The sequence below is a fragment of the Felis catus genome, chromosome C1, assembly GCF_018350175.1.
Source record: "Felis catus isolate Fca126 chromosome C1, F.catus_Fca126_mat1.0, whole genome shotgun sequence".
Classification (NCBI taxonomy): Eukaryota; Metazoa; Chordata; class Mammalia; order Carnivora; family Felidae; genus Felis; species Felis catus.
In genome coordinates, this window is record NC_058375.1 from 99,850,298 (window position 1) to 99,874,414 (window position 24,117).

Genomic DNA, 24,117 nt, shown 5'->3' on the forward strand with positions numbered 1-24,117 from the left:
CCCTCTTCCAGCATTTCTGATTCAGTAGGCCTGGAGAGAGAATTCGGATTTTTCATTTCTAACCAGTTCCCAGGTGATCTGATGCTGGGACCACATTCTGAGAACCACTACCACAGAGAAATTCTTGCACGCGTGCAGCGGGAAACACGTACAAGAAAGTCTATAGTATCATTGTCTTAATAACAACAACAAAAGATAAATAACCCAAGTGGCCGTCAACTGTAAATTAGACAAACTGCGGTATATGGAACACCAGCGAGCACTACAAAGAAATGAAACACATCAACACACATCACCATGGATGACTCATGAATAAAAATAGCCAATCAAAGAAGGATACACAGAATATGATTCAATGTAATTCAAGTTCAAAAACCAGCAAAGCTGAGAAGATGGTCTTTAGGGATCCCTAGATGTTAAAGCCATAAAGACAAGCTATGGAATGAAGGATCTGTGAGTGGAAGGCATACAGCGCACTTGATCTGGAAACTGATGCTCTATTCTGACTGGTGATTGATGACACAGAAGTTGGTTTTTTAATTATTCTTTAAACTGAACAGATCTACCCTTGGACCAGGCTCTGAGGAACACCGTCCCAGAGCCTCACCGTGGAGCCGTCAAAGCTGGGCACCTACACCAGTATTTTCTCCAAGTCTGGTTCACCCATCCCTGGAAAGTGAGCGTGACATAGTCCAGGCCTGCACCTGCATCCAGTTCAGGGTGAAGGTGGGCTGGCCTGGCCTTCCCACCATCTTCTGAGCAACTGGCGAGGCCAGAATACACATTCTCACCTCCACAAGGACGAGTCATAATTAAGCAGCAGTGCATGTAGTCCAAACCCGTATCTAGGAAAGAAACATTTTTCTCCCAGAAACACAATCAGTAGAGATGTGCCTTGTCCCACAGAAAATGAAAACTATTTTCCATTACTATGCAAGGGAGTTGAGCACCTGAGAGCCAGGCTCTCAGACCTGTCATTCCAGAAAAGGGTCTGTGTCCTGTATTTGCATAACAAAAGGTCTTTAGGAGTGTTTGGGTTTTTTTTTTTTTTTCCAGAACAATGAAGTAGTCTGCCTCAAAGTTAACCCAGGGCAGAAAACTCCTAATCTTCAAATGAAACCCGGCCTCTGTTGTTGCCTTCTTCTCTCCCTCACCTCTCTGCCTTTAAATCAGCAGTAACTTCCTCCTCCACACCAGTCACCTCCATTCGTGCATATCTTTGCCCTGTTAGAAAGTTCTTTCTTTATTGAAATATTTCTCACGAGGAGCCTTCAGCCAGTTGGTTCTGCTTTGCCCCTTGGGGCCAGAGTGTAAATCTAATCCCTCTTCAACATGACAGCCTTTCGAAGAGGTTAAGACAGTTACCACGTCTTCCTGGTATTTTCTTTTTCTCTCAGTCCCTCGACCATCTCTCATACGGCAATTTTGAACTCCTCCTCTGTCCTGGTTGATGTGTTCTTAGATTCTACTGAGTCTCTCCCCAACATAAAGAGGGGAGCCTGACTTCCAGGTAAGTTCCTGTTTTCTCTCTACTTGCCTTTTATTCATTGGTGGGGCCCTGCAAGTTACACTGATAAAGACAAATGAATGAGAGAAAAACAAACAAAAGTTTATTGGCATGTGCATCGGATACAGATGGGAGTGCTCTGTGATGGGTAACTCAGAGGGGTGGTTAGAGCTTTGGCGTGTATAGGATCTTAATAGAAGAACGATACATTTGTAAAGAAATTTGTAGAGAAGCCACCTGAGTTTCTAGGGTGGCAAATATATAGGAAAACCAATGGTAGACAAGGGCTAGTTTTAGCATAGTTGGTTATATACGTTCCTTTGGTGACAGTCTCTGGGCTGATAAGGGTCTCAATTATCTCTGGTGGTTAACTTCTTTCTTTCCCAGTCGAGAGGGGAGGAGGGGACACCTTTCCAAATTTATGTTACGCTTTGAGGCCACTGGGGAGGGCAGAGAGCTTTCTGGCACCCGCTTTGAGCTTTCTGGTACCTGCTTTTTCTCAACTGCCTCCAGCTCCAAATAATCCTGGGGCCAAAGCAGCGTGTTCTGCTACCCTTCACAGTCCTGATACAACCAGTCTGGACAGCAACAGGATCATCAAGCCCCCCTGTTCTAGATACAATATGCCTATTAATGCCACGGTTTTAATGATGATGATGTGCGTAGCTTCAGAAGCAATTACTGACTGACGCCAAGGGTAGGTACTGGAGGAGGAAAGAGAAGGAAATTAGTTTGTCTTTGAGAAAGCAGAAGCTATTACAACCATTTTTGTGAAATGTTTGTTATTGATGGCCTCGTTGTCACACAGCACAATAACAGCTGATGTCAAAACCTGAAGGGCTGCCAAACAAATGAGGGATTTGTCAGATCACATTTGCCATGCATTGAATTTGACAATAGCAGTTAACTCCAGATAAGTGGCCTCAGTCTGCAGAGTGTGAAGCTCATTGTATTAGTAACAGATAAACCCTGAAGGCTCAGTGATTTAACACAATGAAAGTTTATTTCTTGTCTCTTTCTTTCCAACTGGAGCCTCTCTAGAGGTGGCTCTCTCCTAAGCAGGGATTCTGAGATCCAGCTTCCTGTTTTGCTGTTGTCAACAGGCTGTCCCCCAGATTGTCCTGCCCTGGTGGGGGGGGGGGGGAGAGACTGTTTCACTCCAACCAGCCAGAGGGGAGAACGTGGAACATGGATGGTCACCCGTGGGAGGCCTTTGGGCCAGGTGTGGGAGTTGAGGACATGACGTCTGCCAATAAGCTATTGGCTAGAACTCACAGGGCCAACCTAGCCACGGGGAAGCTGGGAAGTACAGTCTAGGTATGTGCCTAAGGAGCAGAATTATTATTATTATTATTTTTTGTCTCTTAACAATCCAAAGTGGGGGTTCCTGTATGGGTGGCCAATAACATCTTGAATCACCGTGAAAGGCATTTGACCTCATGAGCCTCTGAAGGGGAACCTCCAGGGGTCTCTGGACCACTCTTTGAGACCACCACCCTAGAGTATTAGATGACCCTTAGGTGGGCTAATTTTCCCACACGACAGTAAGACATTAAAAGGACATGCAGTAATCTTTTGCCTTCTTCAACATTTCATACTCAGAATTAAAATGTCCTTCTGTGTTCTGCCTTCCCGAGGCTCAATTCTAGGGGCCTCCCCTCCACATTCGGGGCCCCTGCAATTCATCCTGACATCTCAGTCCTTGATTATGTCAGTGCCGTCTTCTTGTCTGGGGCCTATGACCTCTTCACATCAGTTATATTCAGCTCAGACAGTGTATAGCCCTCCCCAGGGGCAGATCTCAGCCGTCTGTCCCTGCTGACTCGGTTCCTTTCTTTGCTCCTTGAAAATGACCAACAGAGAAGCATCAATGCTCCCCCCTGCCTCCCAGCACCCCCTATACTGGCATCCCTTCTCCTGGGCCTTCCTGACAGGCCCTGCCCTCCTGCTCAGCCCTAGCGAATTGGACTGGAGGCTCCCTCACCACTCAGAACCCTGTGGTGTCCCATGCCTCAGTGGCCCAGGGGACCCTCTGTCCCCTCCTCACGCCCACATGGCACAGACACACCTGTGCACTTGCCAGCACTCCCAGCAAGAAAGTGTTCAGGCTCCAAGGTAACTCTGTCTTAGATCCTGTCCCTTCATTGCCGTCCAGTGGGAGATAAAGACGGGGCAGAACTTCCTGCTCCTGTGCTGCTGTTAGAACTTCCAGAGCGGGGCGCCTGGGTGGCTCAGTAGGTTAAGCATCCAACTTTTGATATCAGTTCAAGTCATGATGTCATGGTTCACGGGTTCGAGCCCTGAGTTGGACTCTGCACTGACAGCGTAGAGCCTCCTTGGGATCCTCTCTCTCCCTCTCGCTCTGCCCCTGCCCCTGTTTGCATGCCCTCTCTTCCCCCACGGCCTCTCTCTCTAAATAAATAAATGAGCTTAAAAAAAAAAAAAAAAGGAATCTCCAGAGCTCTCCCCATCTCCCATCACTGCTCTTTCCCCAGGTGTGTGTCTAGAATGGTAAGGTCTCTGGGCGGAAACCTGTTCTCTTTGTACTTCAAGTCTCTCGGTCTGTCTACAGATGGTGTCTTTTGAACCCCAAAGTCAGGAATCGGGTGTCTGCTTCTTGCCTGACAAGTTCCCCACCCTGGGGCACGCGGCAGCCTCACACCTCCACATACAAATGCCAGGGGCGGTGGAAGAGAAAAGCCAGACCCTGAGCTTAATGTCTCGAGTCTCAGTCTGCCATGTACGAACGTGAGCGCAAACGGGGTAAGTGGTTTCTGGGCAACAGTTATCCTTAAAGGCACTTTTGAGAGAAAGAGGGCTTCTTTCCAAAGGCATGGCTTTAAAGCGAGCCCTTTGGGGCTGGTCACACCAGCCTGCCAGCCGCCCGTGGGGTCAGGGGCTGGGGTGTTTGGGGAAGACTAGGGGAGAAGTAAGTCTTAACACCGGAGGTGTCCTCTGGAGGGAGATGAGACGTGCCCCTCATCTAGAAAATTCTCTTCTTCCAGGCTCGCCTCCTGCCCTCAGCTCCTGCTTTGCTGAAACCCAAGCAGGTCCTCTCCCTCTTTTCTCTCGGCTCCTTGATGTGCTTCCTCAACCTGGGCGGGGCTGTGGCTGCTGGGCAGGGGAAACCCAGGGAGCAGGAAATGCTGCGGATGATGTAGCCAGCACCCCATCTGTCCCCCAGGACCCAGCCCCAAGAGGTGCCAGGTCACGCGTTGTCACGATCCCCGGATTTCTGAGCACTGAGCTCACCTGCTGTCTGACAAAGACCTTCTCCTCAAGCAAATCCTAGCCGGGTTCCTCTGAACTCTCTTCGCACCTAGGCCCTCAGGCTGGGTTTCCGTGTTTGGCTCTACACTGCCCAATTTTAGCAAGAATCCTGCTGAGTCAGTTTAGTGAGAATATCTGGTCATCCTCATATCGGATCAGATATGGCCTGGCCTGCCTTCCCCTGGCCTGCCTTCAGCAGGAATCCTGGTAAGTCAATTTGGCCTTCCTTCTGTTTTCTCTTAGTTTTCCATCCACCCCCGCCCCCTCGGCCTGTTCCTTGGCCATAAATTCCCACTTTTCCTTGTTGGATTCAGTAGAGCCCAATCTCTTTCCTCCATGGCAAAACCCCATTGTACCTATCACAACAGTCCCCCCCACCCCCGAATAAAGTCAGCCTTACTGTGCCTTACCAGGGCCAGGAATAATTCCTTCTTTAACAGATAGAATATTTTCTCTTTACCACCTCATACCAAGGCTCACAGGCAAGAACGCTGAAGCCTGGGAGGCTCCTAAGGGCCCCGAGGAAATGTGTAGATGAGCTGAAAATAAGTCCTTTCTGGGACAGCAGGTAATGATACCCGCTCTCCCTGAGTCTTACGTAGTTTCGTTGTGCCCGGCGAGAGACACCTCAACCCTGACCGCCAGAGAGGATCACGGCACTGCCTTTCCCCGCTGCTGGACCCCGGAGGAGCAGAGCCACAGGAGAGAGGCCAACCCTGCAGAGAGGCTGCGAAGTCACGAAGGCTGAAGAATAAATCACAACAAAACAAGTCCAGAGGCGACCGTGGACAGGACTGCCGTGTGACCCACAGAGAAGGGAGTTCTGAAAGAGTAGCACGGGAATTAATGCCAGCATGCCACACGCACTGGAGACCGCACAGCCTTCACGGTTATGCCACCAAATGTGAACGCACGTGTGTGAAGTTTCGTTCCGATCCAACCGACGGTATGTCCTGTAACAGTGGCAACACGGCCGAAGGAACGCTGTGCCGAGCAGGCATTGGGATATGATGCGGCACGGTCTGCCGCAGAAAAGAGACGGGGGGCAAGATGGTGGTGGAGAAGGTTCTCCTCTTGACCAGAACCGTGGAGAATGTTGCCTCCTGAGGTCCTGAGGATGGGAGGGTCCAGCCAGGGCAGTAAATAGCTGTACTCAAATAGTGACCGAGTTAAAGGGCACCCTAAAGACCAGGGGGGTGACAGTAGAATAAATTGCATTTTGTCATATGTACCGATAAAAATCCTGGTGTTGAAGAGTGTGCTAGGGGCACCTGGGTGGCTCAGTTGGTTAAGCGTCTGACTTCAGCTCAGGTCATGGTCTCGCGGTTCGTGAGTTCGAGCCCCGCATCGGGCTCTCTGTCGTCAGTGCGGAGCCTGCTTGGGATTCTCTCTCTCTCCCTCGCTCTCTGCCCCTCCCGCCCTCAAAATAAATTAAAAACTTTTTTAAAAACAGCGTGCCAGGAGCACCTGGGCGGCTCCGTCAGTGGAGCGTCCTGACTCTTGATTTTTCGGCTCAGGTCACGGTCCCAGGGTTGTGGGATCGAGCCCCACATCAACCTGTACTGAGCATGGAGACTGCTTAAGATTCTCTTTCTCTCTCCCTCTCCCCCCTCTCCCTTGCTCATGCTCTCTCTCTCTAAAAATAAAATAAAAATAAAAAGTGTGCCAGATGCCAACAGGGGCATCACAGATACGAAAATACTGGAATGGCACAGAGATGACCACGTCCCCTGTACTTGACAACTTATACCGTCATGAAGCACTCCATGTTTGGGGGCACTTTCTGACGAAAGTATTTCTAATAAATACGTGTTCTTTCTCAGCGTCTCCAAAATAACCAACACAGCGGTTAAAAAAAAAAAAAAAAGAAGAAGACTGGAAGTAAGTCAAGATGTCCACGGTGCTAATTCCCAGTCCGCGAAAGCATGAATGATTGCTCTTTCCTTTTCTGTACCTTCTGTATTGTTTAATTTTCCAAAAACGAAATGAAAAGGCATCAAAATAGTGAAAAGAAGCACAAACTGGTTGACACCCCTAGGGTCTCACAGGTGTAATCTTACTTAATCCTCAAGACCTCTCTATGGGACACAGATTATTATCCCCGCTTTCAGATGGGGAGAGAGACAGGCTGGAGCTCTTAAATCATCTCAAGTTCATATAGCTAGTACATGAATGAATCTGCACTTAAACCCAGGTCTTTTTTAATGTTTAATTATCTATTTTCAGAGAGAGAGAGTGGGGGAGGGGCAGAGAGAGAGAATACCAAGCAGGCTCTGTGCTCTCAGCACAGAGCCCGCCATAGGGCTCAAACTCTTGAACCACAAGATCATGACCTGAGCCGCAATCAAGAGTTAGACACTTAACCAACTGACCCACGCAGGGGCCCCTTGAACACAGATTTTTTTTTTAATTCTTTTTTAACATTTATTTATTTTTGAGAGACAGAGAGAGACAGAGCATGAGCAGGGGAGGGGAAGAGAGAGAGGGAGACACAGAATCCGAAGCAGGCTCCAGGCTCCGAGCCATCAGCACAGAGCCTGATGCGGGGCTCAAACTCACAAACCGTGAGATCATGACCTGAGCCGAAGTCGGACGCTTAACCGACTGAGCCACCCAGGCGCCCCGAACCCAGGTTTTTTGACTCTAGATTGCACATTCCTTATTCCACTCTCCCTGTTTCTCAAGAATAGCATATTCTTCCAAGAGCTAACACAACAAGATACATCAGAAGGAAAGCCACTGGTCTTCTGCTCTTACCCAGGATGAGTGATGGGGCTGCAAATACCTGCGAGTGACCAGGAGAGCCTACTGGTCCACCCCAGACTAGGTGACAGGTGACTGCAGAGACCTAAAGACATACGGCCTCTGGAGGAATGAGCATGGCTAGCTCATGCTCTCAAGGAATCCTCAGATCAGAGCTTAAAAGTACACCTCCTTTTTGCAAATCTCTGCAGCATCCTATAATGTATGGACCTGCACACGATCTCGATTAGTCCTCTGCATAGGAAAAGCCTTCAAGGCCTTTATACCAGCTACTACTGGTGAGTTACACATTACCCCAAATGTGGCATCTCAGGACAACCATGTCAGCTTACTTATGATCTTCTGGGTGACAAATTTAGGGAGGACATGGCTGGGCAGTCCCCACTTAGGGATCTCTCTTGTGGGTAAGTTGGCTAGAGTATCTATCTGAAGATTCAACTGGTCTCACAGGCTGTCCTGTGAGAGGACGTGGCCTCTCCAGTCTGGCCACCGCAGGGTGGTAGGACTTCATACCTGGTGTCTGAAAGAACCACCCGGGAGCTCCACGGCCTTTCTGAACCAGCCTCGGACATCACAAGGCACCACTCGCTTGGCGTTTGGTTGGTTGCAAATGAATCATCAGACAGAACAGACTCAAGGGGAGGGGAATTAGGCTCCACCTCTTGAGGGACACATGGAAAAGTCACACTAAAAGAGCATGCGGGTAAGAAATACTGGCTCAGCCCACGCTGGGGGAGGAAAATTTTCTGCCTCAGTCATCTAACTCAATGGTTCCCAACCTCGGTCATCCCAAAGCACACACAGAAAGCGTGAATATATGCGTGGCTCAAGACACACGGATTGGGAAACTCAACAGGGTAACCACCTGTGATTAACAAAGCTTCCTTTCCTTACTTTCTGACTGATGTGCATTCAAGGTCAAGATTTCCCACATGCTTCAGGGAAATTTTTGAGCCGACAGAAAAGAAATCCTCCAGCTTGGATTCCTCTGTGCCACAGGTTTCTCTGCTATAATGTGTCCACAAGTTTCAAGACAGTTTTCCATCTTTTCTCCCACAAACATTAAAGGAGAGAATACATGCATTCTTTATGCATTGAACCCGTTTAAAATATACGCTGCCAATCAGAAGGAATAATAAGACAACGGATCGAGCACTTCAGATACGTTAAAATTCATAAGTTCATAATGATTTCAAAACAACAACAGTAGAAATCATGATGGCAATCTTTGGGGGTTTCTAGGGCACTGACTCATCCAGGAAAGTGGAAAATAAAAGGAAAGGACAAAGCGCCTATCCTGCCTTTCCTGCATGAACTATATTTCATGGTGTGCCGGCTGCTCATGTACAGGTTCCCAGCCCCGATCCAACCTTCTTGGTTGTGCGTTGCGATCGATACTGGTTCTGGACCCTGTAAACATTTCTCCTGGTGCCACCTGATGTAGTGTTAAGCATCTGTCAGTAGAGGATGCTAGAAGGACATGACAGGAGGAAGGAATTTCTCCTGGTCCTACTGGGTTTTCCTGCTTCTTTCTGTGGTGCACAGTGGCCAAGAGTTATGGAGGACCCCTCGGTGAGTTTTTAGCAGCACCCCGTGGGCAGCTGTCTATCGAGCTGCGTCAGCACCCCAGGGCTAGTTCCCTGCCCACAGCCCTAGTCTAAAGGATTTCAGTGAACTTCTCCACCCTCCAGTGGGTTACAGCCACTCTCTCCATCCTTGGGGTTGGGGAGACCCTCTTCCACTGTGTCACCCCCTTGGGTGTTCCGACTCTGCTCTGGAGGTATGGCCACTCCCTGTATCTACTATTCCTATGTTCTTTAGAATTACTTAACCCATTATGGCTAGGCTTCTATTACTTATTAATAATTTCTTGCGTTACATTTTTTCTATTCAAATGACTGTGTGGTTTCTGTCTCCTACCTAGACCTTGACTGATTCTCACAGTAATCAAATAATTGATATAAGAAGACCAGGTAATAAATGCTCAAGGAATGGTAGAATTTGAATATTTTATGGTAGGGACGCCTGGGTGGCTCAGCCGGTTAAGTGTCCGACTTCGGCTCAGGTCACGATCTAGCGGTCCGTGAGTTTGAGCCCCGTGTCAGGCTCTGTGATGACAGCTCAGAGCCCGGAGCCTGCTTCGGATTCTGTGTCTCCCTCTCTCTCTGCCCTTGCCCTGCTTATGCTCTCCCTCTCTCTCGAAAATAAAGATTAAAAAAAAAAAGAATATTTTATAGTAAAACAAAAATTGGATGTAGGCAGTGACCGTCAGTGGGTGATGCAGTAAAAGGCTGATGGGAAACATAGTAAGGGATAGGTCACGTTCATTGCCCCTGAATCCAGAGGCAGAGTTACCGTGAGCTAATACAGGATAAGTTTCAATGTCCCTCCCCAGCATGGTTTCCCTCTGAGACCCAGAACCTAATTTTATATTTGTCATTTTGGATTCTTGCTCTTAAAAGGAAGCTTTTCAATTTGGAAACTTCAATCTTCACAAAACCTGGATCACTATGTGAACCCACCGATCAGCCTTAAGATCATAAAAAGGAGACAACCAAACGTGTGCCTCCTTGATGTGATGGAACTGGAAATAGCACATCCCTGCAAGACTGCCACCAGAAGTTTATTCTCAAACCAAGCAGACCTCCAGATATAATCGCGAGTTTGTACAAACACTGAGGATAGAAGAACACGAAAAAGAGACCATGAGAGTACAATAGCCAAATGCAAACCGGGGGTGATGTTGTAGAACGAATTACCCACTTTTTTCAACAAATAGCAAGTTGAAAAAAAAAAAGCTGGGGCTGGGAGACTGTCATATAGATTTTTTTAAAACTTGAGTAATCTCACCAGAAGGCATGTGTGGACCCTGTTTGAAACCTGATTCAGAGAAAAAACCATTTATGAGACCATCAGAATTTTTATGCTGACTGGATAATAGATGGCATTAAGGTTACCTTTCATTTCTTTTAGATGTGATAAGAGTGCTGTGGATATACATTTTTAAAACCCTGTCTCTCTCCTTATTTAAGTATTTTTTAATGAAGTGATACAGACTTGCAACTCCTGATCTCAAAGTCGTGAGTTCAAGCCCACGTTGGGTAGAGAAGAGAGCTTACTTAAAAAATAGATAAATAGGGGCGCCTGGGTGGCTCAGTCGGTTGAGCGTCCGACTTCGGCTCAGGTCATGATCTCACAGTCTGTGGGTTCGAGCCCCGCATCAGGCTCTGTGCTGACCGCTTGCTCAGAGCCTGGAGCCTGCTTCACATTCTGTGTGTTCTCTCTCTGCCCCTCCCCCGCTCACGCTTTGTCTCACTCTGTTTCTCGAAAATAAATAAATGTAAAAAAAAATTAAAAATAAATAAATAAATAAATAAATAAATAAATAAATAAATAAATAAATAAAATGGGGTGCGTGGGTGGCTCAGTCGGTTGAGCATCTGACTTTGGCTCAGGTCATGATCTCGCGGCTCATGAGTTTCAGCCCCGCATCAGGCTCTGTGCTGGCAGCTCGGAGCCTGGAACCTCCTTCGGATTCTGTGTCTCCCTCTCTCTCTGCCCCTCACCTGCTCACACTCTGTCTCTGTCTCTCTCAAAAATAAATAAACATTAAAAATTTTTGTAAATAAATAAAATAGAAGTGCTATAAAGTCTGGGATTGTTCTAAAAAATAATCTAGTAACAGGGGAGATGGTGCTTTATCTAGTGCCGTTGGTCTTACGTTGATAAATGGCAAAGCTGGGTGATGGGTACATGGTGATTCATTGTAAACATATTTATTTATTATATTCAGACCCACATTAGTGTGTGTTTGAAAACGTCATCACAAAAAGTTTAATGCAATAAAATGCACGCTACCACAGGTGACATTTTATCTGCGTGTTCGTGATAACCAAATGCATATCATACATTGCAGTTGACAGAGCACTTTTCATACATAATTTAATGTAATCCTAACCTTAGGCCTCCAAGATGGATTTTATTATCTCCATTTCACAGGTAACAATTTCAGAGAGGGTAAGTCAGTGGCTCAGAGGCCTGCAGCTAGTACGAGGCAGAGCAGGAATTCAGATTCAAGTCCTTCATCTCTAAAACCCCGTGCTCTACCTGGGGAGGTAGGACAAAAGGTTGGATGCTCCTGGTTAAGTCCTTTAACGGCTCAGCCTTAGAAAAAATTGGAACAATACCACTTAGCCCGCCTTCCTAGTTGTTGGGAAGTTCGAGTCTGATGATCTCTAGAAAAGTGCTTGGTAAATTGTAAAGGGCCTTACAAAGGCGTCATATATCGAAGAGTTTTCTAGCAGGGGCCTCTACAAAGATGGAAGAAAGTGGAGAGCGCCAGGGGCTGGTCTTGGCAACCTCTGTATCCCCTTTCCATAGACTTCCTTACACTCCAAAGCCCATCCCTCTCATCGGCATTAACTGACGATGGTTAAGATGTCTTTCCTCCTGGCTTGTTTGAATGTTTGCCATTGTCCCTGGTGTCCTGTTGTTAGGCACCGTGTGGGAACAACAGCTGTTTATAACTCAATGTTTTATGGCTTGTTTTTAGGCTAATAAAATGAGTAAGAAGCTGAGTGGCATTTTCTGCCGTTGTCCAGAATTCACTATGAGATTATTTACACTAAGTCATCGGTACCGGTGAATTTTTATCAGGCAACGCCGAAAAAACAGAGAGATACTTCTGATTCTCCAACGGGGAGAAAAGTGGAGTGGTGCGTTCAAATTGCTGACGTTAAACAACCACACCAACTACAGGAACAAAACAAAACCAGACCTCTTCGGGGACTCGGTGTGGACATCTAGACAGCCCCGGGAAAATGGCCCCATGCAGACAACCGCTTCAGGACATCTTGCTCCGGGTGGCTCAGCCGGTCAAGCACCAACTCAGCTCAGGCCATGATCTCACAGTTTAGGAGTTCGAGCCCCGCATCGGGCTCTGTGCTGACAGCTCAGAGCGTGGAGCCTGCTTCGGATTCTGTGTCTCCCTCTCTCTCTGCCCCTCCCCCACTCATGCTGTGTGCGTGTCTCTCTCTCTCTCTCAAAAGTCAATAAACATAAAAAAAAAAAAAAAAAAGAATCTCTGTGCTGAGTTTGCTGCACTGTTATTTCTTTTTTCAACTTTTCTGAATGTTTGAAAATTGTTATAATAAAACGTTAGGAGACAAAGTTAAAATCGTCCGGTGGCCCCCTCTGAGCCGTCACAACCATGAGCAGCCTCAGCCGCGTAAATGGAAATCAACTGTCCAGACCTATCAATCCATTAGATGGGCACTAGGGAGGGAGAGATGAAGGGAGGGGTGTCCCGGGGGAGGCGGAGGAAGCAGCTCTTTCCCGACAGTGGACACAGCGCTGGGACCCCAGCCCACAGAGGGTCTTGGTCGTGCAGCCAGGAAAGTCTGCCTCAGTGGGAATATCCATGCGGGACTTCTCCCGCCAGACGAGCCGTGATCATTTCCAGTTCTGCGTCCAGCCTGCCTGGGGGGAGCCGCATTACAAACAATTCCTCTGCTTTCCAAATGGGCAATTTCAGTCCCGTGATTTCAACGGGAACTTGTGGAGCTGGTAAAAGGCACCTGGCTCCTCGAGAGCTGAGTTAAGTGGTAAATTTCAGAACTGCTGTAAAAATGAGACTTAAACGCCCCAGAGATGAAAATAATGTGTACGTAACTCTCAAGTGTCGTGCAGGCGATTCATTGGCCCTCTGAGGTCATGTTTTGGTTTGATGGCTCACACAGGATATCAGTGTTCATGCCCAATGGTGCTGTGTTCATGCCCAACCCAGAGAGGGGGTTATTACCATAGTAGCAGGTCACAACGAACCGAGTTACGGTCCCCGTAGAATTTAGTGAAATCAGAATATACGTGCATATCTTAACACTGGACAAAGGTTTAAATATTTTGAACATCAATAAAGCCAATCAATATCTGTTGAGCACCTACTAGCTACCATGTAAATATAATAAAAAAGAGGGGCCTCTGGCTGGCTCAGCCGGTTAAGCGTCTGACTTCGGCTCAGGTCATGATCTCGCAGATTGCGAGTTCGAACTCCACGTCGGGCTCTGAGCTGACAGCTCGGAGCCTGGAGCCTGCTTCGGATTCTGTGTCTCCCTCTCTCTCTCTGCCCCTTCCCCGCTCATGCTCGGTCTCTCTCAAAAACAAATAAACATCTTTAAAAAATTTTTAAATGTATAATAAAGTAGAGCAAACACTACTTTTTCTATAAGACATGACTATATAATTCCAGGGATGTGTCCCATCCCAACCTTCTGCAAGCACAATGTCTCCGCCTCTACTTCTCTGTGGAAATCATTGTTTTCTTTACCGTCATCCAAATGGTAAATCAGAAGCAAAGTTGAGATTCGGGGGCACCTGGGTGGCTCAGTCAGTTAAGTGTCTGACTCTTGGTCTCGGTTCAGTTCACGATCTTGCGGTTGGTGAATTTGAGCCCCGCATCGGGCTCTGTGCTGTCGATGGAGCCTGCCTGGGATATTCTCTCTCTCTCTCTCTCTCTCTCTCTCTCTCTCTCTCTCTCTCTGCCCCTCCCATGCTTGTGCTGTCTTTCTCAAAATAAATAAACTGAAAACAAATCTTTAACAAAAAGTTGGGACTCTATTCAGCTGGTGAGGAGTTGCTATTTCGCTCCACTCTTGCATTGTCTGAACCATATAATTTGTAAAATAGTTTTTAAAGCAAAAATGCCAGTGGTTTGCAAGGATATAAACTGAAAAGTCCATATCCACACGGCATCCCCAGCGCCCCGTCTCAGAGGTCACCCCGATAACACTTTTGCGGACACTTCTAGAATCCTTCACACATGCACGGCACATGTGAGACCCAGATGTTGGCAGGCTACCTCCCATGCCATGCTTCACACAAAACTCAGCCCCTTGACCAGCATTGACAAGAAATCCAATCATACCAAATCATACCAAATCCATTCGGATGTTTACAGTGTTATTAAAGATTGATGGGGTTGGGGAGAAGGGCCACGTAGTCTGGCAAAGCTATGTTCAACATGGATCTCGTCCACAGGGTTGCCAGCCCATACTGGGCATACGACCCTCTGGCCCCTGTTCACCGTATCCCACCAACACACACACAGACACCCACACATGTGCACACACAGCCTCAGTAATTCTGGCGTGCCTATTCCAAGGTGTCTGCTTCCTATCCCCACCCTTACCTTCTCCCAACCCACCCCAGTTAAAATACAAGGGTGCAATGCATTTTATTTAACCAGTCCCTTTTTGATGGACTTTTAGGTTGCTTCTCAATTTCTCTTGCCCCATCAAATAACGTCACAATTAATACCACTGAAGATGCATCTTTGTAAACGTGTGAGTTTGTCGCAAACTCTTAGAAGTGCAGTGTCTGGGTCAAGGGCACATGCATTCACAAGTTGGATATATTTTGGCAAACTGCCCTTTAAAAAATGACATGAATGGGGGCGCCGGGTGGTTCAGTCAGTTAAGCGTCTGACTTTGGCTCGCATCATATTCTCGCAGTTCGTGGGTTCAAGCCCTGTGTCGGGCTCTCTGCTGTCGGCACAGAGCCTGCTTGGATCCTCTGTCTCCCTCTCTCTCTGCCCCTCTCCCACTCTCTCTCTCTCTCTCTCTCTCTCTCTCAAAAAAACCCCATTTTTTAAAAATAACATGAATGTCCATGAATGTATGTTCCCATAGTATCTGGGACCATCTGTTTCCCCGACCTTGGCCAACACTAAATATCACTAAATACAATCATCCTTACCAACCGAATAATGAAACGTGGTGCCTCATTATTATTTTAACCTGCATTTCTAGAATAGGGATATGACTCAGCATCTTTTCATATATTTATTTGCCATTGATTTTTTTTTCCTGTAAATTTCATCTCGGCTTTGATACCCGCAAAAAACATCTAGAAAATATCTTTTCCCTTTGCTCCCAGGACACTTCTATCTTTTGATTCCTGAGCACGTCTTTCTTGTCCCTTTGCTGGCTTCTGTTTCTTTACCTCTGGAAAACTGTTCTCCAGGGTGCCAGCCTCACCCTGCTTCCTTCCCGTTGTACACACTCTCCACCTGAGATTTCTTCTCCTCCTCCCCTTATCGTGTCCCAGACACTCTGTTAGGCATCCGTAATGCTTATTATAACCCTCCGATGTTAGCCTTATCAACCGCCCCCAACCCCAATTTACAAATGAGAAAACTGAGGTCACAGATTAGCTTGCGTAAGGTCGCACCATCAATAAATGATGAAGTGGGATTTGATGTCAAGGCTGTTGCTCTCTGTCGCTCACCTCACCATGTCCATCGACAGGGAGTGAATCCCAAATCTGCTAACAGCTCCAGGCCTCTCCCCGGGTCTCCAAACCCATACACCCAATTCCTCCATAGACGTCTCTACCTGGACATCTACCAGAGTTTCAAATGCAACATGCCCCCCCGCCCGCCATGAATCTGCCTTCCCAGTGATCCCTTCCATGGGTGATGGAATATTCCAGCCTCCCAGCCTCAGCCATTCAGTCGCCAAATTCCGCAGAAGCAGCTCCGACTGCCAAACTTTCCTCTCCTTCCCTCTGCAGCCCCTGAGCTGAGGGCCTTGTCGTTTCTTGCCCGGAAGGTCATATCCTTCCTATTCTCTCCGCCATCAGGCTCTGTGTACTCTGGTTTACCCACCCCCCTCTGCTGCCAGAGGGGCTTCTCCAATAAGCATAATAATCCAAAAATGATGGTGATGTTCTTTATCTTATAAGGCTCTTACAAGGAATAAGTGAAATAATCTATGTTAAATATATAGCTCATGCTAATTCCTCAATACATATTAGGATTACTATTTCCCTTCAGAAAAGCAAATCTGGTAATATAAATCCTTCTGGCTGCATAATAATATCTAAAGGGCCTGACCTACTGCCCCCCCTCCCACCCCTGACCTCACACCCTCTGCTCTAGTCAACCAAATTCCTCTCTTTTTTTTTTAATGTTTATTTTTGAGAGAGAGAGAGAGAGAGAGAGAGAGAGAGAGAGAGAGAGAGAGAGAGAGAATGGGGGAGGGGCAGAGAGGGAAGGAGACACAGCATCCAAAGCAAATTCCAGGCTCTGAGCTGTCAGCACAGAGCTCCACACAGGGTTCGAACCCACGAACTGTGAGATCATGACCTGAGCTGAAGTCAGATGCTTAACTGACAGAGCCACCCAGGCGCCCCTCTTTTCCTGTCTCTATGCCTCTGCATAGACGGTTCCCTCTGCTTAGAATTCCCTTCCCCCCTCTTACTGCACTAGTAAGCACCCTTGAGTCTTTAAGATCTAGTTCAAACAGCATATTCCCTGTAGAGGCTGCTTTTAGGCAAACAGGCTCGAGCAACGGAATGTAGAAAGGGCCCACAGAGACCCCCTGGCTGAATACACACAGGCCCATCAGGCGACTCACCTCAAAATATCCATAGGCCCTAACTGTCCAATGGGCTACTTACAACCAGGCACAGTTCCCAAAAAAGGGGAGAACTCCATGCATCCCCAAACCTCCCCACCTTCCGCCATTAAATACAGCCCCCACCCACTGCCTCATGGCAGACAGTCTCTCCTCTGCTGTCCTGCCCGCCGTTCCCTTGTGGTGTATTCGGTAAGCCTCTATCTCCTTCGGGGGAATTCTTTTACCCCCCACACTACTGGCCTCCACCGATCGGTCATTACTCCACATTTGGGGCCACGTCTGATCGGGAGAGACATTATATTGAGGCACCACGTTCCCTGCGATGCCCCCTCTGGGACCCTGGGCCCCTGCTCCGCGCCGTTTATTTACGTGGAACACTGTGTTGTGACTGTGTGTCCACCTGCTTGTCTCTGTGACAAGGCTGAGAAGAGGGGCTGTGTCTCATCCATCTTTGTATTCTCGGCGTGTGGTACATGGGAGTTCCTTTAAAAATGTGTGGGGAGGGGCGCCTGGGTGGCGCAGTGGGTTAAGCGTCCGACTTCAACCAGGTCACCATCTCGCGGTCCGTGAGTTCGAGCCCCGTGTCAGGCTCTGGGCTGATGGCTCAGAGCCTGGAGCCTGTTTCCGATTCTGTGTCTCCCTCTCTCTCTGCCCCTCCCCCGTTCATGCTCTGTCTCTCTCTGTCCCAAAAATATAAATAAACGTTGAAAAAAAAAATTTTTTAAATGTGTGGGGAGCCGGGGCCCCCCGGGGGGCTCAGTCGCTTAAGCGTTGGACTCTCCATTTCAGCTCAGGGCATGATCTCATGGTTCGGGGGATCGAGCCCCGCATCGGGCTCTGCGCGGACCGCACGGAGCCTGCTTGGGGTTCTCTGTCTCCCTCTCTCTCTCTGCCCCTCCCTGCTTGCACTCCCACTCTCCCTCAAAATAAATAAATAAACTTGAAACAATTGCGCGTGGAGTTAACGTGCTCCGTGTGTTAAGAAGCAACCCCCCAACCCCCCACCCCTCCTGCCGGAGCTAGAGTCCTGGAGAAACCCAATAAAGGGCATGCGGCATCATGAAAGCACACTGCTAGAGGCCCAGGCCCGGAAGCCAAGTCCCTGCCCCGGGGCGTGACGCAAGCTGAGTCACTCGAAGCCTCTGAAACCTTGCGCTGAGAGGTGGGTGGCGGCCTCAGCAGTCTCCGGGACCACAAAGGTCAAAGGACACAACGTGTGAGAAACCCAAATGCAGCCCAGATGTAAGCAGATGTTAGAATTGCTAGCCAAAGTCAGGGGAAGTATAACCATTTTTGGGAAGTGAAAGGATACCTGCACGAAGGCACTGGCGTCGGATAAATTTAAATTCACGGCGCAATCCCGTACTAACAAACTAACCCCGAGGTGTCGCGACTTGACCCAACACCGGGCCAGTTTCACTCCCAGTACACGTCCACGTCCGGACACCGGCTCCTGCTCTCCCAGGTCCTCAGGGGCACATGCTGCTGGGGTGCGGCAGTCCCATGGCAAAGGGGACTCCGAGAGGAGATTAACACGCAGGGCATTGCTGGGAAGTGGCCTTGGGATCAACACCCGTGCAAAAGAGCAGAGGGCAACGGGACTGTGCCAGGGTAGGAGATGAGCCACGGCGAGGCCCGCGGCCACCTCGCCCTAACCCAGGGGATGTCTGGAGCCTGAATCGCCCTCCACAGCTGTGCGGGGTTGAGCCAAGAGAGCTCGATCCTTCACTGCCAGGTCAGTCAGGAGTCGACCACGGGCGAGGTAACTCTCGCCAGCCGAGGGACAGCTGAAGGCTGTCTATAGGCAGCACTGTCAGCCGCTGGGGCTGTGAACAACCATGACAGAGCCCCCAGGGGAGCTGCATCATAGAGTAGCTGGCCCTCTGGAACCCATGCTCGGTGTTCTCCTGGAGGCCACCCTAACCTGGGATGTGAGTGCGAGTAGCTTACTTGGGAATGTGGAAGCGGGGTGGGGAAGGAAAAGAAATCAGCACGGAGTGCCTTCATGAACACGGCCCTGCTGGTGAATGTCAGACAGACTAAAACACGCCCGCAGTTGGCCCACTCCAGGGTGGGGGGGAGGGTGGCAAAGAACGGGCGGTATCTATCCACCAGATCCTGGGCGCCATGACTCATGGCCACACCTGCTGGCAGTCACTCCATGGCAGTTCCAACCTGCCTGGCCCACCTGAGCAGACTCTCAGGTGACGGTGGGAAGAAGCCATGGGTGTGAGCAGTGACGGTGAGCACCATGGGGATGGGTCAGCACTCACAGAGTCGGCCACGTCAGGGAGAGGACAGCTTGGAATCTCTCAGGAGTGTGATGTTGCCTCAGCCCCAGAAGTGGAACTAGTCACCTGGAGCGCCTGGGATAGGGCTGGGCAGAGGGGTCCGCCTTGACCACAGGGACGGAAGAAATGAAGAGTGCCGTGTACCCCACCACCATTCCTACCTACCGGCTGTGAGAGACGGAGAAGTCACTTTATCCTTCGGAGCCTCAATGCACTGATCTGTAAAGTGGGGAGAATAACACCAATGTCCATAAGAGTGTGAGAAACAGAGCGAAAGCACGTGAAGAATCTGCCACAACGTAACGATACTTGGTGACATCCCACTTCTAATCTCGAGTCACAGGATAGGTTCACTTTATTACTGCATTTTATAACACGATTACCTCTGTTTTTATGCATCCACGTAACACTAAAATAATAAAGGACACTCACTGGACATTATTGTTGAAATTCTAAGACTAATTTCAAATATATAAATATTTGAACATAGAGGTATTTATTTCTCAATAATCTATTGCAATGTTGTAGTACACAGTGGGCAGTCAGTAAATGGTTACCATTATTACTCGGGAACTATTGACAATCAATCTCATTAATCCCAGGCAAACAATGGATCTGGAATGTGAATTCCCCAGATAAACCGTCAGCTCAAGGGTCTAGTTGGAGAGCAGGGCTGACCTAAGCCTGTTGGCTCCCCACGTAAACACAAGTCAGGGTAATTTACTAACAGCAAGACCTGTTTCCTGCTGAGCACTTACAGTCTAAAATCCAAAACTAGACCCAGGGGAGGAGGTCACATATGCTCGCATGGAACCTGTTTCCCTTCCCACTAACTTCTGAGCGATTAGACGATTTGACTTGATGCTTGCTTGTTGCAATGTCATCCAAATGAGACATGGAAATTCCTCACCTGCCGTCAACTAGACAGAGCTTTTGAGATGCAAACTCTATACATTCTCAGAGGAGACGCATGAAACGGAAGAGAGAAGTCCCTTTCAAAGAACCATCCCCCTGCCTTCCCCCTCTATACACATGCTAAGCACACAGAGCTTTGGCAATCTGCTACGAAAACAGAATTTTAAAATAAACCCAAGTCTGCTCTCTCAAATCAGAATTTAGAGGAAGACGGATTGTTGTTAAGGTGAGTTTGTTTTTCCAAATTAATTTCTTTCTCGCACATGCACATCCACACCCATGTGCAGGCACACGCACGCGTGAGCGCACACACAGACACACACACGCATATACACATGTGCACACGTGAACACATCCGCAAAAACGAGGCATCTGTTAATAGGCCAAATGTGGACGGAAAGTTCACCCTCAGCGCAAGAGAGACGTTCGATAATTATGAGGACAGGCTCAAAGCTGCATAAAAATAAAACCCACAGAAGCCAGCAGATGGCACTTAATCATAATTCTTCCTATGATTTCTATTAATTGTTAAATATTCTTCATTCTGTCTTCCCAGTAAGACGAATGATGTGCTAATAGGGCGTCATAAGTAATGTTTTCCCTTTGACATATTAAATAGGCTTGTTCCATAAAATCTCCCCACCTATACAACGAGCCGGAGCCCCATTTCCCTCATGCATATATTTATCATATCACAGTAGGCATACGCGTGCCCATGTATCTGTGCGCTCCCAAGCATGCAGCACATTTGATAAATGTATGAAGTAAACGCTCACACCTTCATTTCTCTCCAGGAGCAAGTCCAAATCAAGGAACTGTTGTTCCTGAAACAGTCGCAGAAAACCATTGAAACCACATTGTCTGCCAAAAATAGAAACGTAGAAATACCTCAGGGAGGCCACTTTGGCAATTTCCTTCAAGGCTCCTATTACTAGCGTTAGCAAGGTGAGAGACCTCTTCTAGGCTGGTCTTCCTTACTTGCCAGTTCTTTTCTTTGCCTTCCCCCCACCACTCCTCCCTCGACCGTGACTCTCCTTCCTTCTCCCCACGCTTCCACGATGCCTCACCCTGTTCTGCTAATTCCTTCTCTTGATTCCGCTGCTCCGTCTTTCATCTTTCATCTCTACTTCTCCCTCTTAAGCACAGGGTTGGTTTTCTAAGTCTTGCAGGGACAGATGCCGAACCAGTCAGGGGTCTTGGTTTCTGACACTTGAAATTGACTCTGTTAAGCAGGAAAAAAAAAAATATTGGAAAGCGATCAAATCGTTCACAGAATCAACAGGAAGCCTGGAGAATCTGGCTTGGGCAACAGGCTAGAAGAACCAAAGGGGATTGGCACCAGAGAAGACAGCCAAGGTCACACCACCGAAAACCGCTCGGTGGGGACAGTGGCCACCAGCCACTAAGGGCCACCGCTGACACTTGGCTGTACTGAAGAATAAGCCGTGCACTCACTCCAGAGGCTTGCTTTGTTCCCTCCAGATTCCCAGTCCAGGCCGGAGAGCCCAATGCCAAGACAGGGTGGACAGACCTCAGGAATTGCTCTCCAAGAGCAAAGCTGTAGTTCTGGCTCAACAGGAAAGGGGGTGGGAGTGCAAAGCTGAGAGCTGACAAGTCTATCGAGAAAGCAGGAGAGAGCAGAGTCCCAGAAACATTAGAGACTAAGAAACAGACCGAGCGCCACGGACACCCCTCTCTCCGAACCCACCCTATTTCCGGTGCACTTCTGGAGGTCTGCATCTGCTTTGTGAGGAGGGCTTTGGGATAAAGGACAGCTTTCGGGCAGCATACAAATTAACGATGCCAGTTCTGGAAAGACAGGCTGTAAAGTGAAATTCGGCGGAGGCCGTAGCCCGGCAGGGTCGCCTGGGCTATTTCGCACACACTTGGTCCTAGACAAAGCAAGGGAGCCACGGTTGCTAATGTGAACGCCCTTTGTTTTCAGGTTCCCTGTAGCCAATTTAAATCCCAGCTCCTGAGCGCTGTGCCTTTGACCTCCTACCTCTTAACCCTTAAAGGAGCAAGTCAAGCTTCTTTCTAGGGATGAAATTTGCAACGCGATTCCTGGCTCGGGGCAGGGGCCTCCTCTCTCATCCTGCCAGCTGGTCCCAATTATGAGCCGGTTGGGGTAATTTCAGAGTGTGGAGGGTGTCTGAGCAGTAGGAGGAGGGTTTTCTAAGCACTTAGCTTCCCTTAGGATCCCAAGGCCGACTAGAACTGGCGGATCCTTTAATATTCTAAATTATGAGGTGACTTTCACTGGTTTTCCAAAAAAAAAAGGGGAAATAAAATATATAAATAAAATCACTCGGTGGTGCGGCTGATAACTACTGCCAGCACAGAGAGAAAAATGAAGGCAACTGTTTCTATCATTCCAGCGAAGCTCCAACTTCGCCTACGTAGCCTGGGTGATTGCCTCAATTTTCCTCTGTGCTGTAACAGAGTGGGCCCGTGTTGTGGCAAGTTTCCTTTGTGATAGGTGAGACCCAGGCGTGTCTTTGGGGGAGCGCCAGGCCAGTGTTAAAGGGCCACACACACGTAATCTGAGTTCAAGGTTATGTTTGGTGGCGTCAGTATTTATTGAACGCCTACTATACGGAGGCGCTGCAGGTTCCGGGAATTCGAACCTCGGTAAATCTCGCTCTCCAGTGAGGCTGGATCGCATCCAACCGGGGGGCACTGCAGGGTGGTAGTGGGTAGAAGGGTCAGCCTTTGGCTGGGGGGAGCATTTTGTCACTGACGTTGTGTAGGATCGCCATGCTACACGCTGGTAATACAAACCAGATGGCTTTTAGTTGGTTTCATTATTTTTAAACTCTCTGCAAATACACCCCTCGTTGCCTGCACCTGGGCTGACTTCTCCCGCCAGCCTCTTCGCCACACTCCTCGGCTTCCAGCCACCCCTCCCCCTTCAGTTCAGGCCATCCCATCATAGGCACTCAGGGTGTGTGCACGAGAGACAAAATTGCATTTGAAGGCATAGACGTGCCCGGAAGACAGGGGCCCATAGCTGAGCGGGCATGAGCTCCGCTGGAGGCTTAATGCCAACGTCGGTCCGTTACACGTGACCTTCGTGGGGCCTGTCTCGGGCAATCCCTGCCCCTCCCCCTCGCATTATCGGCATTTATGAGTCAGCTTCTTTCCTCACTATAATTTCATGTCTTTGGGCCCAAGTGTTTTCACGTGGACGCTGTGGCTAAGAGCCGTCTTTCCTGGAAGGACTGTTGTAAGGATTAAACGGGAAAACACATGTAAAGCACCTGGCACTTGGGAAGCACTCAATAAATGTTAGCTGCTATTACCATTCCTTTTTTTTTTAGAGGAGCAACTTCATTTTATATTTGTAACACCGGTAACCAATTAGGCAGGCAGCACGCCGCATGGTTAAATTGCCAACCCTTTGTTGCTATATATTTTTAATTTTTTCATGTTTATTTATTTCTGAGAGAGAGAGAGAGAGACAGAGGGCAAGCAGAGGAGGGGCAGAGAGAGAAAGGGAGACACAGAATCCCAAGCAGGCTCTGTGCTGTCAGCACAGAGCCCCACGTGGGGCTTGGACTTGTGAATCGGGAGATCATGACCTGAGCCGGAGTCGGATCCTTGACCAAGGGAGCCACCCAGGTGCCCCTATTATTTTTTTAATTAGTGTGAGTCTGTTGGCGCCCCTATTATTTTTTTAATTAGTGTGAGTCTGTTGTGTTTTGTTGTGTTTTTTGAGAGAGAGAGAGAGAGAGACAGAGAGAGAGAGAGAGAGAGAGGGAGAGAGAGCATGTGCACGTGTGCATGCTTGAGTGGGGGAAGGGCAAAGAGAAAGGGAGACAGAGAATCCCAAGTAGGCTCCATGCCCAGCCTGGAGCCCGTCGTGGGGCTTGATCTTATGACCACGAGATCATGACCTGAGCTGAAAGCAAGAGTCAGATGCTCAACCGACTGAGCCACCCCCAGGCGCCCCTGA

At 48.5% G+C, this 24,117-nt stretch overlaps 1 long non-coding RNA gene across 1 annotated transcript; it reads right to left on the reverse strand.

Moving 5' to 3' along the window:
* Window positions 1–1,588: 1,588 nt before the first annotated feature.
* Window positions 1,589–22,152, reverse strand: LOC109502562. The gene is made up of 5 exons (XR_002161232.3): window positions 21,871–22,152; window positions 21,230–21,384; window positions 20,941–21,023; window positions 19,413–19,466; window positions 1,589–2,211 (listed from the first exon to the last, which is right to left on the reverse strand). It is a non-coding gene; the product is annotated as an uncharacterized LOC109502562 (long non-coding RNA).
* Window positions 22,153–24,117: the final 1,965 nt, after the last annotated feature.